The sequence below is a fragment of the Acomys minous genome, assembly GCF_964271855.1.
Source record: "Acomys minous genome assembly, chromosome: 5".
Lineage (NCBI taxonomy): Eukaryota > Metazoa > Chordata > Mammalia > Rodentia > Muridae > Acomys > Acomys minous.
Genome location: NC_140494.1, coordinates 39,252,148 through 39,267,943, shown reverse-complemented (window position 1 = coordinate 39,267,943; position 15,796 = coordinate 39,252,148). Strand labels below are relative to the sequence as shown.

General features: G+C 43.4%; 1 protein-coding gene across 6 annotated transcripts in view; it reads left to right on the top strand.

Annotated features, from left to right (window-relative positions):
• SEMA5A (semaphorin 5A) overlaps positions 1–15,796 on the top strand; it is a 442,105-nt gene that overhangs the window by 93,393 nt on the left and 332,916 nt on the right. For 4 of the 6 annotated variants that reach the window (XM_084782839.1, XM_084782840.1, XM_084782841.1 and 1 more), the window contains one exon: positions 7,120–7,216. The exons of 1 other annotated variant lie outside the window; for it this stretch is intronic. The gene's annotated coding sequence lies outside the window, so the exon portion shown is untranslated. Of the gene's footprint in view, positions 1–6,159; positions 6,180–7,119; positions 7,217–15,796 lie in introns of those variants that run through there. One more of the 6 variants, XM_084782843.1, reaches the window with a different exon arrangement.

Below are 15,796 nucleotides of genomic sequence, written 5' to 3'. Positions count from 1 at the left end.
CCATATAATCTTACGTATTCTCAATAAACGTGAACATATGTTTGAGTGGAACAGCTCTTCTCCCTGAGCAACCTGTGTGCCTGCAACAATGCTAAAGTGGTTTGTTTTTCATGTCTTTGGAGGGATAAATATTCTGGAAAGACCTCTCCCTGTGTGCTCATATATGTGGAAACATCATGTCATATAGTTTTCCAGGCGAAATAACTTGTGAGCTCACATTACTTTATCTACATAAGGCAGGAACATTTTGCTCACACCTATGAAACAAACGAAGGTATTGATAAATCAGAACTGACTGCATACAGGGCCAGTTAGTCTTCACGGGTTTGGAGTGTCTTTCTCCACTTGGCATATAGGGGAAGCATCCTGTCAATCCTCTTTGTTGAGTTTGTAGCAAGTTACAAGTCTCCTACTTATTTTCGTAGGAAAATGTTTTACTGAATGACTTAACACTTGTCATTTCATTCACAATTCACTGGAAATCTCACATCCAGCCAACTTCCCAAGGCTAAATATGCCTCCATTTTTCTTCAAGCCCCCAGCAGCAGATGTCTGTCTGCCTTACGCCTGGCTTTGCATCTTAGGCATTTACAAAGGACTGCTATTGGGATCCGCCTGTGCTCTTTCCTTTCTGTTCAGCAGGGTTCTGTTTTGTTCATCAGTGTGGGGACTCAGCCCCTGGTCATGGGTATTTGGTGAATGCTGGACCAATGGCTCTGGCCCTCAGCCCTGTAGAGCTTGACGTTAAAATGATTCAAGCTGCTGCTCACAGGCTGAGCTTTGTGATGTGTGCCTCTGAGTCTGTATGCTCAAGAGGTCAGCGAGTGGAAGCACCTCAGCCTCCCTTCTCTTTCTGAGTGTTGAGATGCTGGTCAAGAAGGATGGATCAATTTAGCTGTCAAAATAAAAGCTGAGAGTCCAATTGCCCATGCAAATTAACCACTTTGTGCAAACACTTCAAAATTGCCTGCTTGAAAAGCAAGCTTGCTCTTTGAAAATCCAGCTCATCGTAACCTAAATAAAGTACCCACCAGTACGAAACCTCGGTGTCCTCAGAAAGTCAATTTTGAAAATTTCTTATTTTGAACAGTTGCTTGATCTTTGGGAACATGTTTGCTTCAATAGTGATTTTTTTTTTCTTTTGGCCCCATCTCTTTCCGTCTACTCCCATGGCTTTTTGCAGCTAAGAACATAGCTCACTGCATTACCCCATTGGGAGGCATTCAATAGTAAGTGTTTTTCTCTAGCTTTTTTTTTCCAGCCATCGAGGCAGTGCGTTGGCTCCAGGGTCACTATGGGCTCCAAGTACTCACTGAAGGGTAATCTTCAGGAAGAGTAAGTGGAAAACAATTGGATTTCTTTCTTCCCAAATCTTTTCAGGATTGGCCGCTACTCTCAGAAAGGAAATTGTTTCCGACTTTTCCTTTCTGTGGGTTCTCAGCCTGTGTTCAGTGTTTATAAGCCACTGTGTGTCGCCATGACTTTTCTCCAATACCGGGAGGCACTTCAGGCTGAGCCTGGGCATGAGGACTCCCAAGAGGGAAGCACATTTGTCTTTGCCATGCCCCTTGCTGTTTGTATGGAGCTTTCAGCAGCGCCCACTCTTCTGTCTGGTAAGTTAGAATCATTCTCAGAGAGTCTCAGTGCCAGACCTTGGCATTACTCCATGACCTTGACCTGGGGTCACATATAGTCATATGGGAAGTGGCTGTCCATGAGGCTGATATATCCCTAGTTTCTTCCTAGATATAGATATAGTGTTTTACCAAAAACGTGGACCACGATTGATAGTACTATTTTTCAAATATTTAAAAATTCACTGTAGGTAGTTAAGGTATACCGAGGAAGGTTAAGTGTATTTTGTTTGTGAACAAATCCACACTGAAATGCTAGTTTTGATTTGCGAGCTTTACATGTTGCTCTTCTGGCTCCAAACTACAGAGCTGGACACGAGGGGACCCCGGCCATGTTTTCAGTGAAGCCTGCGGTACGTCTCTTTATAGTCCCTCTTTTCCCAAACCTTCTGATTTCACACTTGACCTGTCTCTGAGTTTCTCCTGTGTATTTTACATTTCCATTCTGTTATGAAAATCCAGCTTTTCTGTAACATATAGGATCCTTGAGTTTGAACCTTCTTTTTCCAGCATACTTCTGCATAGGGGTTCCCAGTCTAACTTGAGGATCAGTGAATTTTTTTTTCTAGAAGCACTCACAGAACCTAGACATGTACCAGTTAGGTTAATTTTAGACAAGGGAAACAGATTAAGAGCAGCATTGGAAAATATGCAGTGGGACAGAACCCGGGAGAGATGCGCTTACCTTCTGCTTCTCTTTTCTCAGTGGGGTCACGTGGGCAGTGTCGATTGAATCCTAGTACAACACATACTGAGAAACAGGATATGGTGTATTGTCACTTAAGGAAACAAATGGTAGTTTTGGTTTCCAGGATTTTATTGGGAGGTATATATGGGAGGTAGGTATGGTTGATCGCCCATGTGGCTGACCCTAGTCGACCACCCACACTGAAGTCCACAAGGCTCACACCATAGACCCCCCTGATAGCATAGACTATCTACCATAGATTACAATATCATGAAATTCCAAGGGACCAGTTATAGCGTAGACTATCTACCATAGATTACAATATCATGAAATTCTAAGGGACCACTGATAGCATAGACTATCTACCATAGATTACAATATCATGAAATTCCAAGGGACCAGTGATAGCATAGACTATCTACCATAGATTACAATATCATGAAATTCCAAGGGACTAGTATCAGGCAGAATATTGGAAGGGATTAAAGTGTACCTCCAAGGAGCTAATTTGGGGTAGTTTTCTTTGCGGTTTTCAGAGTTAATAATTTCCTCATATCTTCTAATAATGGACAGTGTCTGATGTAGCCTCTGGCCTGCTTCGTGGCTCCCCTTTCTGTCCCTTGCAGAATTGTCCTACATATGTATTTGAACCCCACTTACCCTGACATTCCACCCAAGCCCAGCCAGCGCCTCTCCCTTCCTGTGGATTAGGTCTCCTCTCTTTCTGCACTTGACATTCCTTGTATTCTGTTTGTCATCTACTTCCCTCACTATCTGTATCTAGCATGGCTCCTTTGTGTCTTTCTCCCCTTGACCACATGTGGTGGTAGCTCTGATGTGGATTTGGGGACACATCCCCTTGCCTGGCACTGCTTCTCTGCATCAACATTTGGGAGTCTGCCCTTCCTTCCTCCATAGCCTCTTATAGGAGATTCCTATTCAGGTTTTCTTGTTTCCCCTGAAAAGCGATTTTTAAAAGGCCATGTTTTTTGCTTGTGGTTCCCGTTTCTTTGCTGTCCTGATCTCCCTCCTTAGCAGAATTGATTTTGTTGACCCATGTCTGTTCCTCATGCATGCTTGTGGAGTCCTGACTGTGGTAGCACGGAGCAGGAGTTCCATCAACACATCAAACCAAAGCAATGGTACCAGACATTCCTGCTCCCACTCAGCATGTGTTGTCCAAAAGTGGCTCTTCACTTACGGCTGCTGATTCTCAGGCTTTGCGGACGGGTTTGCTATTTGCGCCACTTTTAATGTAACCAGCTGTGCAGACTTCATCCTCTCTTTTCATAGTCTGCCATCTTCTTACTTATCACCTGGAGCCCAGGTCACTCGTTTCCCCTCAGGCAGCTTCTCTTAACTGTTCTATCCGCAGATGACTTCTCTTCCCTCCTACGTCATAGCATTTTTTGAATTATGTAACAGGAGAATCGCACAGTGGTTTGTGTGTGTGTGTATGTGTGTGTGTGTGTGTGTGTGTGTGTGTGTGTGTGTGTGTGTGTGTGTGTGATTTCCTGAAAGCACAGCTCCTTCCTGATTTGCCTTCTAGCTCCTTCTTCTGTATTGTCATCAGGATGTGCCACCCATAGTTGCTATGGTGTCTGCGCACTGATGACAGGACAGTAAATCTTCCAAGTTAGGAAATCCTAGCCTGGCCATTTATAGGTTTCTTAAGCTTCTATCTGGTAGGATTTTGTTTAGACATTATAATACAAGGTACAAAAAGCCTGTCTATTTTCATTTAATTTCCAGCGTGGTTTTAGTATTCTGAAAAGCCCCCAAGTTGAACTCTGCCTAAGATGTGAATTTATTTCTTGGATTTTCGGAGTAAAAGCTGATGCTTAGCTGAGCTTTGGTCTAAATCCACACTACCTCCTGCTGCGTAGGGGACCAGAGAGAATACAGCATATTTATGTTCTGGGCCAGGCACGGATGCACACTTAGGAACCTGTAATTGATGCTTACATTTCATCTCATCATTTCCACTTGGAGATATCTTAAGGACCCATGGACGTGGTTATGGGGTGAAACTTCTGGGAAATAATTTGTTGTGATCAACAAGAGTTCTAGTGATAATTCAGCACTTGCGTTCCTCGAGGCAGGTCTTTTCCCCATGGTAGCTCTGTAAACTTCTGAGGTTGCTTGTATCAAGGTCGATACCGAGTAAAAAGAGAAAAGAGTGATGTCAGTGGGAAATAAAGACAGACAAGGAAGCCGATGTTTCCGAATCAGGGGGAAGTGCTGCTGGCATGATGGACCCTCTTTACTTTTGACTCCCTTCACTTTTCTAGAATACCTTTGAATGGTCTATTAGGTATATATCTGCACATCTATGTCTTTGCTGTGCTCCAGTCCCATAAACAAGCTGGACTTCATCTGCAGGAATGTTCTTGTCTCTTGGCTCCTGCTAAGGGTGTGGCACGCTACTGCAGTTGCTGCACCTGAGCCATGCACCCTGGCCTATGCTGTGTGCCTTTGAACTGTTCCCCCAAGTGGTTCAAGGTCTGGTTTGGGTAGTTGCTGAACCTCAGGAGAAGATTAATGTTGCTAGCTTAGCTGTCAGGCATGCGGCTAGTGGTGGTATTCAGGTCACTGTTGCTACAAACACAGGCCCTGTGTTCAGTGGTCTTGTATTCCGATATGAGGCTCTGAAGGGATTTGAGCTTTCCTCAGCCACAGAAGGTCTGTCCATCACAGCTGAACATCAGAAGGGAGAGAGGCAGGTTTACAGGAAGAGTTGTTATGGGGCTTTCTGGCTGTCCTGGCTACGGCTGCCCCTGTTTAGACTGATCAGGGATGCTCACTCCTGCAATACCTACGCTGTTTGTACCGCCAGTCTCCAATTCTTAAAGTCTTCCTTTTGACTTCATCTTCTTTGTTCTATGCCTATCATTCATAAGTCCATCAGAGTTCTACATCAACTTATCTATGACCCCTCTTTGAGGGGACAGGAGGCCCGTTGTCCATTTTTAATTTAAGTCTTATGTGTTGGAACTACTAAAGATAACCAGAGAGGCAGAATTGGAACCAGTGTCATGTCCAATTCCATCAGTTAGACCTGGACTATGATCCGAATAAACAAATATGAGAGAATGTTAGTAGATTATAGGGCTCAAGAGAAGCAACTTATGTATTCAAATGTCTTATTTAACGTAACATTCTAATCAATATATTGTTGCCACACCCATAGGAGATGTTATTAGTGATGAGAGAGAAAAATTAAAACACTGGACTGGTTTACATTATATTCCTGGACTGAGCATGCCTCTTTACCTTGGGGAAAGCCCCTTGACCCTTCTTTTGGCCTCAAAGAGTTGCATCTGTACCTTATCCCTTCCAAAGGATGATGTCACTGGCCGTGAGGACCCCACTGAGGCCTTGGAGTTGGCAATGCTGCAGCACAGCTCTGCACCTGGGCTGCTTGGAAATCTCCATGGCGAACGCTTCCACATGCTGCCTTGCGTCACCTCCATGCTCTCTCAAACTCTCCACGTTCTCTGTTGTCCTCTCCTAGGATTTGGAAGCCTTGTCAGATTGTCCCTGTGTCCCTGACATCCAGGACACCCCGAAAGGCATTTCAGCAGATTACAACTTCCATCAGTCATATTAAAATTTGGGTTACTTTGTGGAGGCTGGTTGGCTTTTGATCATTCCTGACATGGGCCACATGGGCCTCATTGAGTGGAAGAGTTGCCGGAATGTTCTGGAAGGTCTTCTCATTTTCTCATCATTATTCCCAGCTGCTCTTTGTTGTGCGGGTGAGGATAGAGGATGTCAGTGTGCTTCACATGTTCAATAGCCAGACCGCTGAGAGAAGAAGAGAAAGAAAGAGACAAGATGAATAAGAAGAATGGAAGGTATGAGCTAGTGTCAGGCCCTGGACACCCAAGCACCCTTCTCTGATGGTCGACATGCTACTGCATGGATGACAAAGGGGAGTCACCTACTTAAAGCTCTGGTGTACGTGTTTGGCATTACAGCATGGCTTTCTTGTTTTAATAGAATAAATTTATGAGAAGAGACAAGAAGTTTTCTGGCTTTTGGTAGAATGAATTTACTTTGTGCTACTCGATAACTTTTTTAAAAAAATTAAGTCTTAGGATTGTGCAGGAAACACATGGGCACATAGTAATACAAGCTCATATTCAGGTGTCGTTTATGCTGCATGGACCCTTAATACCTTTGTGAAACATTTTATTCTGGGTACTTCTGTGTAAGATATGTAGTGGAGGAGCCATTGAAATAGGCACAGTTTTATTTTCAAGCTGCTTATGAGAACCCCAGTGAGTTTGGCATCATTACCCCTTTGGATGTTTCGTGATATTTTTTTTCACATGTTGAATTGCATTAAAGGATTTATTTTCTCAGTTTAGAGGGAGTATGTAGCTCTTGCCAGGACTTGCACTCAGTTCCCAGCTCACACGTCAGGCAGCTCACAACTGCCTATAACTCCAGCTCCAGGGAATTTGAAGCCTCTGGCCTCTGTGGGCACACGTACATACTTGCACACACCCCTCACCCATAGGCAAATAATTCAAACTAAAATAAATCTTAAGAGAAAACCTTTCAGCGTTGTTTTTAAGCTTATCTTTATTCAAAAGGTAAACCCACTATAGTCTGTAATTCTAGGTTTCTCAAAATGGTGACCATCAAGCTAGCTCGTGTCGCTTTCTCCAGCATTGCTGAAGATGCTCGTACTGGTACTGCAGGACATTTATGCATCTTCCTAGCATTTGGAAGTAAAGACCGCAGTGACTTTCAGTATGTGCTAACTGGATCTCTGTCTCTCTGTTGAAGGGCTGCTGTGTGAAAACTGGGCGTGGGCGCCCATGTGGCTGCGCAGTTCAGTGTGATTCATGACGGAGGCCACACGGCTCTACCCTCTCTTTCCTCGGTAAGTGAGACACCAGACTGGGAAGTGAGACCCAGAGTGCTACACATTCAGACAGCCTTGGAAAAAAAGATTTTTTTCCTTTTTAAGATAAAGCTATTTTGGTCTGACTGTACTGTGAAAGCCAGGGGAACCTCATGGCCCAGAAGAGCACTGGTGACTTATGGTGACTCCTAGCCACAGAGTGACTCGATACCAGGTTTCAGTTTTGTGGCTACACTGTGCCCTGGTTTATTTTGTGGTGTGTCTGACTGTCAATGCACTTTCCTATTATGGGACTTCCTGAGGTATTCTGTGCCGTCTGAGAGAAGCCACAAGTGCCCATGATGCCCTCAGAGACCTGCACAGAGACCGGCATCGCGCCTTCCAGAGCTTACCTCCCCTCACCAGGCTTGCTTGTTGAGTCTTCTACAATGCAGCTCAATGTTTTACCTTTGTGGGAACCCATCTTAAATGTCTCGGAATTGGGCGTTAACCTGTCATGTGGTACCTGTGGCCACCTTTCAGAAGGACTAGGGGGAGGAAGGAGGGGGTGAGAGCTGGGAGAGAAAAGAGCCTACCCTGTATATACTAGTCATTGGCACGTTACACTTTATGAAATTACGTCTCAACCCAACTAAGTCTCTTTGTGGGTAACTTTACTCTACTTTCCAAAGCTAACTATTGCCAATGACGGCCATACATACACTCTGTGTACTTGTTGACAGTCACAATTATGGGACAATGTTGTCCATGCCCTATTGTCTTGTATGCTTATGGCTACTAAATGGATTTTAAGAGTTCACCTTCAAGGTAGGTAATTAGAAGGACTTGGCTGTCTCTGAATATCCTGTCCAGTCCCTGTGTTTTATAGGACAAACTGAGGTTATACATTTTGTGTCTTTCTGTAGCTCTCATAAATTCAGGTTTACATGGTATTACCATACCTGCCCCCAGTCTCCCTAGCAACTTTATGACATCATCACCTGCCTGCCACTAGATATGCCCCTGCCAGGATATAAAAAAGGGCAAACTCCACCTTGTCTCTCTCTCTTCCTTTCTTCTTCTTATTCCTTTTTCTCTTCCTCTTTCTTGTTCTCTCTGTCTGTCTGTCTCTCTCACACACACACACTCTCTCTTTCCCTTTGGGGCACCCCTCCCACTTTCCTGCTATCCCACACTTTATTATATCTGTTGCCTGGCATCTTATTTTCTGTATTTAATATTGGTAGACCGTATGGAGCTTGAACTGGCGACCCTGCCATTGGTATCTCAAGTGCAGCTAACTCCAGCACCGGACATCTCAGTCTCTTCTCCATGGAGACCACAGAGCCTGAGAGCTGCAAATAGCCAGAGATGTTAAGGAATCCATGTAGCTGTGATTTGGATGTGTAGTTGGCAGTACATTATAGGAAGGGCATTATCAGCTTGTGCAGGCTTCCTGGTTTACCAGGCCCTGTGCTGAAGAAAACACATTTGACTTTTGCTCCCAGGCTCCGAGGCAGGTACCTTTGTGATCCTTAATTAAAGATGAGTAAACTGAATCCCAGGAAGAGTCAATTATTTAGCTAAATAGCCAGAAGCAGAGACAGGATTGGACTCAAGACCACCAAAGCTAACTCCAGATGCCTTCTTAGCACATTGGGGATGCCTTTCTGGAATAAAAACAGACAGAGACTATTATTTTTCTCATTCTGGAAATACCAGGACTCTTAAATAATAGTATACAATAAATATTAAGGAATTGATTTTTCAACCATAATTTTAAGTCACAAACTGACAAACTTCTCTTTTGAAGAGGTCGGGGGAAAGTGTGTTAGTATCTACAGGCCTCAGATCCTCTGGTCTGTCATTTCATCTCTGCAATTGCAATATGACAGTAGCCACAGGCAATATGCAAATGAGTGAGTCTGGCCATGTGCTAATACATCCTTTTTTACAAAGGCGGAAGGGAGGCTCTAGGTTGTTGAGCTTTGATCTATGTGTTCTTTGGAGTGCTTAAAGATTTCATCACCGCAAGGATAAGGATGTATCAGTAGCCATTAAGTCTCTTTAACAAAATTCAGCTTGGGTGCATCGAATCTTATCACGAACTTTAATGGAGCCCTAGCCATACCTGCAGAACCTGGGGATATAGGCATCTGGGGCACCATCCTTTGATATCGTCTCTACAGCCCCAAGGGCGTTAGGTTAAATTCTGATATCTAAACCATAGCTAGAACGTTATTCACCTGGCATGCTCCGTAACACCTCTGGCATGTTTAGCTCATTTACAAAGCAAGTTCAGTAGGGTTTTCCAATTAATAGCGTTCCTGCCACTTCAGGTCTGCACGCTGTTCATGCTACTACCTATACACGCAGGACCACTGTGCAGTTATTTTTGGCTGTCAAATGATTATGTAGAACAAAATGTTGAGCTATCAACTGAACTTATTTTATGAAGAACAAAAGCGGGTGTCTACAAGAGTCTTTGTTTAGTTTAGTTTAGTTTTTTTTTTTCAAGGCAGGATTTCTCTGTGTAGCATTGACTGTCATGGGCTAGCTTTGTAGACCAGGCTGGGCTCGCACTCATAGAGATCTGCCTGCTTCTGCCTCCCAGAGTGCTGGGATTAAAGGCGTGTGCCACCACTACAACCAGTAGGAGGAGTCATATATTTTAAAATAAGAGTAATCTGACAACACTATGCACATGCATCAAAGTAGGAGTGTGTGTATGTGTGTGGTGTGTGCTTGGTTTGGCTTTTTTTTTTATTATTTACACACATATACAAGTAAGATTATACAAACTAATCAGCTTTTATTTGTGTATTTGAAATATACACATATTTACATGTAATGACAATAAATAATAAAAGAGGCCATGAATTTGAAAGAAATCAAGGAGGAGTGAGGAGTACATAGGAGGGCTTAAAGGGAGCAGAGGGAAGCAGACAGATGCAATCATATTTCAATTTCAAAAACTACAGGAATAATTCTTTTTCCACCCCGAGTCAGGGGTTCTCTCTATAGTCTTGGCTGTCCTGGACTCACTTTGTAGACCAGGCTGGCCTCGAACTTACATTGACTCGCCTGCCTCTGCCTCCCGAGTGCTGGGATTAAAGATGTGCACTACCACACCAGGTTACTAAAGGAGTAATTTAAAAGTACTATTTTTCTTTTATAAAAGGGCACCTTAGTGCTGTAAGGGGTGTCTGGCTATAATGTATTACTGGAAACCCAGTTACTTTGCTTCTTTGTGGAATTTAAGCCAAGGATTATTTTTTCTATTCATTAACTCACTCAGTTTACACCCTCATATAACATAACTTGTATACATGCCTCTGCCAAGGAGCTACTCACTGCTGGATCTTCCTCCATGCATGTGGAAATGTGCTTCTCACTACAGTAGCAATGATATCAAAATGAACGTCTGGCTATAGAAATACAAATGCTGTTTATGGCATCTTATTAACTGCAATATGCTATTTAGTTTAATTGTATTCATATTAAAATGTGTTTATATTCATGTTATTTCTATATACAGTTCATGTATGTGGTAAACTCTACTGGCCTGTACATTGTACTGTGACTATGTTATCTCTACAGTTGAGAAGTTTGTGTTCATAAAATATTTTATAACACTTGCATATTTATTTATGTGTGTGTGTGTGTGTGTGTGTGTGTGTGTGTGTGTGTGTGTGTGTTAGTGCCTTTGTGTAGATCAGAGGACAACCAGTAGGAGTCTCTTCTTTTTCTCCCCCTCATGGGTCCTGGAAATGAAGAAGAAGTGCGAGGCTTGGGAAAAAGTGACTGTCTACTGAGCCATCTTGTGAACCCCTAAGTGATTTGTATTTTACATATAATTTCAATTAAAATGAATAAATTAGTTTAAGGTAGTGAATGGTGACTATGGAATATATGTTTGAAAGACTCAGATCCCAGTGATCACGGCAAGAATGTTCCCTACTGCCATTACTCAATGTGACCTCCTTCAGTATGTCCTCTATGAGTGGTCTGTGGAGTTACAGCAGCATAGACAAACAATTTTGACTGAAAGGTTTTACTTGTTTATGATATATATGCTTCATAGTATATATATTGTAATTTTTCATAGTATAACAAATTGTTTATGTGTGATACCCTACCACATGAAGACTCTATCATATACTTCAATGCTTCTCTTTGGTTGGACACGTTTGTACTGAAGCGAGCATCTAAGGAGCTGGTGGTCCATACCTCCCACACCTGGGTTGTATTTGCTCCAGTTTTTACCTCGTTGTTGTATCTGTGAAGCATAGATATTCGGATCATAAGCAGTGCTACACGAGCGCTAACCCTCATCGTAAAGCTTCCGTTTAATTGACGGTTGATTCATTAGGACCGAATAGCGGTGGCTGATTTAGTATTTCACAACGAGGGTCTTGTTAGACTGTCAGTTGGCTTTTAAGAGTGTTAACAGATAATTACACTTCATGAACAATATGCTGGAGAGTTTGTTTTGATAAAAACATCACTCCTGCTGGTTAGCATCACTTAATAATTGGTTCAGTCTGATGGCACTCATTCTTTTATTTATATATTTTACTGTTTCTTGTTTTGTTGATGTTATTTGCGTGGTAATTAGCTGCTGAGCTAGGATGGAGGCAGGAAACAGGCCTGGGTGAAGATGTGCCCATGGATCTGTCTAGGTAGGAAGACTCATTGCTTGGTGGGAAATTTTTATAACTAACATTTTAAGAATATTATCTCGTTGTCATTGTTTGAGTCATTATTTTTTATTGTTTAAGTTGAAAAAAATCACACACTAATGGTTTTTCCCATGGTTTTCTTGCTCACTAGCTTTATTGTTTTAAATTTAAAGTTTGTTTTAATGGTGTCAATTTTTTCTTTATACTTAGTCACTGCTTAGCAATTTGAGATTTGTTTTCACTTTCTTCTGATCTTACTATTTTCATGTTTTGATTCAAGAGGCCGTTATTTAAGAGAGATGATTCTTTGTAAGTTGTTCTCCTAGTCTTTCCCACCTGTCTTATTTTTAAAGGGAGATTTTTACTGCACTGCTTTAAATTACAGATATGTGTGTGGGCTTGTGTGTATGTGGGATTGCCCTGGAGATGGAGGTAGAGGCGTTTGTAAGCCGACCAGCAGGAGGGTGCTGGTAACTGTACTTGAGCCCCCGCATGAACCCTTAACTCTTAACTGCTCAACCGTCTCTCTAGACCATCTCTTCCTTATTAACAAAATCAATCTCCAATTTTAGTGTCAAAGGAAATGCGGATACCCAGATGCGTGTGCAAGTAGGAAAGGCTTGAGTTTTACTTTCCTTCCTGTTAAGATGGAGGTCCACGTTGCAACTAGGCTGCTACAATCCCTGCAGTATTTTGTAAGTTCTCTTTGTTCAGAAGAAAGTAACTTCTACACTTTAAGATGTTGTGCAATCCTTTCCTATCACTAAAACCTGTAAATCTAAGCAAAAAGTGAATATTTGTAAATACTCATTATGCTGGCAAGTTCCAGATTCTTGCTAGCATACTTTAATGATATGTGATATGTTTCACTGTGGCATTTTCATGCATGCACATACGCCTTTCGACCACGATTAAGCCTTTGCAGCAGTTGTGCCTTTTACCTCAGTCTTGCTCGTAACTTTCCCTTAGTGTTTATGTGGTGTATGTAAAACACGAAGACCAAGCTGTGAAACTCAGACGTGATGCTGATGTCCTCACTCCTGTGGTTTCAGTGACCCGTCCATGCTGTCAGCTGATGTACTCGCGGTGATGGTTTGGCCATGTAGCCTTATGCTTCCAGGAGGCTGAATTTCGAAGTGGACCACAGCTTGGCATCCTTTTTTTTCTTTTGCTGTTTCTTGAATGTGAGAGGTAATTGAAAGGATACAGCTTTACCAGCAGTGACACAGGCGACAACTTGCTTTTACCAGAGGGAGCTCTGGACAAAGAAAGTAACCATTAAAAATAAATTGCTGAACTGCAGGGCATCTTTCTTTTGATGCCCCTGCCCTAGTCAGGGTTTTATTTCATGGTGTTTGCATGCTCACTGTTGGGATAGGGTGCATTGCTTGCTGACACACATTGACTGATCATAGTTTGGGATAAAGATTTAGCCTGCCATTCTGAATAATGTCACTCCTTATTATGTCTGTCCTTTTGTCTGTCCATCCACTGGAAAATCTCTGTGGTGTGATCTAGAGAGGCCTGTGCAGACCCGCCGTTTAGTCACATGCATCTCATTCCATGCTACTGAAGTTCACTGAGGGAGCGATGTCTGCTCTCATTATTCACGCTAGAATGCACCCGAATTCTCATCCTGGCACCTGTGATCCTGGCCTCCTACTCTGATCTCTTCTGTTTGGGGCTGTGGCCTCCTTCCTCTTTTGTTTATGGGAGTGCCTGCCAAGCATGCTCTCAGCCTGGAGGTCGCCAGCTTTATGGCTGCTCTGAACAGTTGTGAATCATCACAGATGTGTGTGTGGTGCTGTTCACTACCCATTTCCCGTCTACAATGCACTGCTTAAGGCAAGCAGGGAATGGCATGTGTATGGGCGGTTTAGTTCTCAGACACACATTAGTGGGGCAGATGTACATGGGCTTAATTGCTGGGATTTGAAGATTTACATGTGCTCCAGAGGGCATTGCCTTCTCAGTTGAACTAAGTGTTCCTACACAGTCCTTTGACAGAATATCCCCAAAAGGAAAAATGCCTGTGTTTGGGCTTTTGGCTTCCGTGGTCCTTAGGCCCTTCTTGCATTGCCTCCACATCAGAGAATTTCAGAGGCCCTTCTGCTGCAGGGGCGCAGTCCTAAACAGCTCATGCTTATCCAACACTTTCATGTGGCTTTTGTGTGTCTGTGTCTCTGTCAATCAGGCCACAAAAGGATGTCATTTTACCTCATTTGCTTTTGCTCAAAGCCTGGCTAAAGATCATGCTGGGGAAAGCCAAAGCAGGAAAAGCAATAGTTGGAAGGATGGTCGGATGGTTCTGGAAAGTAAACACCTCTGTGATTTCATGTAACAGTGTCCGGGGATATTTAGCTCTTCCATCTATTTCATTGCTAAGGAATTAAGTGGGTCTATCTCAGGATTTGCAGTGCCTCTGGTTTGAAGACTTTTCTTTTTTAAGTACACATGATTTGGGTGACTGCCCTGTTCTTCGCCCAGAGGCCACATTCCTTGTAAGGACTATTGTTTCTCCTTTCCATGTGGCGGTTTCCCTGCTGCAGGCATAGTGAAAAAGACAGGCGCCCATCAAGTTGTGTAATCACAGCAGCCCACTTGGTGGCTCCTCCGGTTTGTTCTGCTTGAGGCCGTGACCCCAGTGTGCCTGAGCCGTGTTTGTTCATTTGCCCCTTGTCACTCTTCGCTTCTTCCCTTTCTTTTAAGGTCGTCAGGTTTTAGTGTCCACGTCCTGATATCTTTCTGATAAGAGTGCAAACATTTTCAACCTTAAACACGGACGTGTGACCCCTAATTTCTCCTGGCGCTAGAACCCACTTAGTCTTCCCCTTTTCCTCCAGGAAAAGCTCCTTAAAAGTACTTGCCACCTGTGTTTCCCTGACCTGCCTTCCCTCTAGTTCCCCTCCCCCCCCCCGCCCCCTCCCCCCGGAGCCCACCGCGTATCATTCCGCTAGCACCGCCTTGCCAAGAGGACCAAACTGCCACGCTGCTGCTGCTGCTGCTGCTGAATTTGGCGGTTGCGATTCAGTTGACTTCAGACTTCGTAGTCAGCAGTATTTGTGTCCTTCATCCCTCCTCCCTCCTTGAAGCATTTCCCCCATCTGTTTAAAAACCTTATTTACTGTCTGTTTCATACGTGAGTAGAGTGACTTTTAGTCACTTCTGTGTCTTCATTCCTCTCTCTCATCTGCTTCCCTCTCCCCACGAGAGTCCTTCCTGAGCAAGTGTCCCTCCCACTTTCATGCCTTATTTTTGTATGTGACCCTCTGAGTTTATTAGAATTTCTAGCCTGAGCCTGGGCGAGAGATCATGTACCGGAACAAGTGAACTCACTTATCTCTCCCCAAACAGCCATTAACCGCCTTGCTCCTAATCCCTCACCTCTGCTCGTTTTGTCTCAGCCTGGCCTCTCTGCCGCACAACCACGTGAATCTTACGTGGTCGAGTAGCTGGATCTAAGGTGCTCATGGCTTCAGCATTTCATTGAGTCTACTATTAGTAGCATTTAAACACTGATGAGTCTCATGCCTGCCCCTGCCAGGACCTGCAATTCCACACCCTGGAACTGGCCATGCAACTGCCTATTTGATCTTACAGACTGGATATCAAATTATACTTTTGGGTAGCATGCCAGACCTGAGTTCCTTCCTTTCCCCCCTGTTATGTGATATACTCAATATATTGTTTTATAAGTTTGACTACTTTCTGGCCTCTCCCCGCCCCAGCGTAAGCGTCTCCAAGGAAGGGTGTTCACATATTTTTAGTCACATATTGCTCCATCCTTTGGTGGATGAGAATGGCCTTCTCAAAACATAGTTGGCTGTCAGTATTTATTTATTTAATGTATAGATTGATTCACTGATAAATGCATTGGGGGGGGGGGTCTTTCAAGCTGAACGGATAAATCCTTGTATCTAATTTGGTTGTGCGCAGC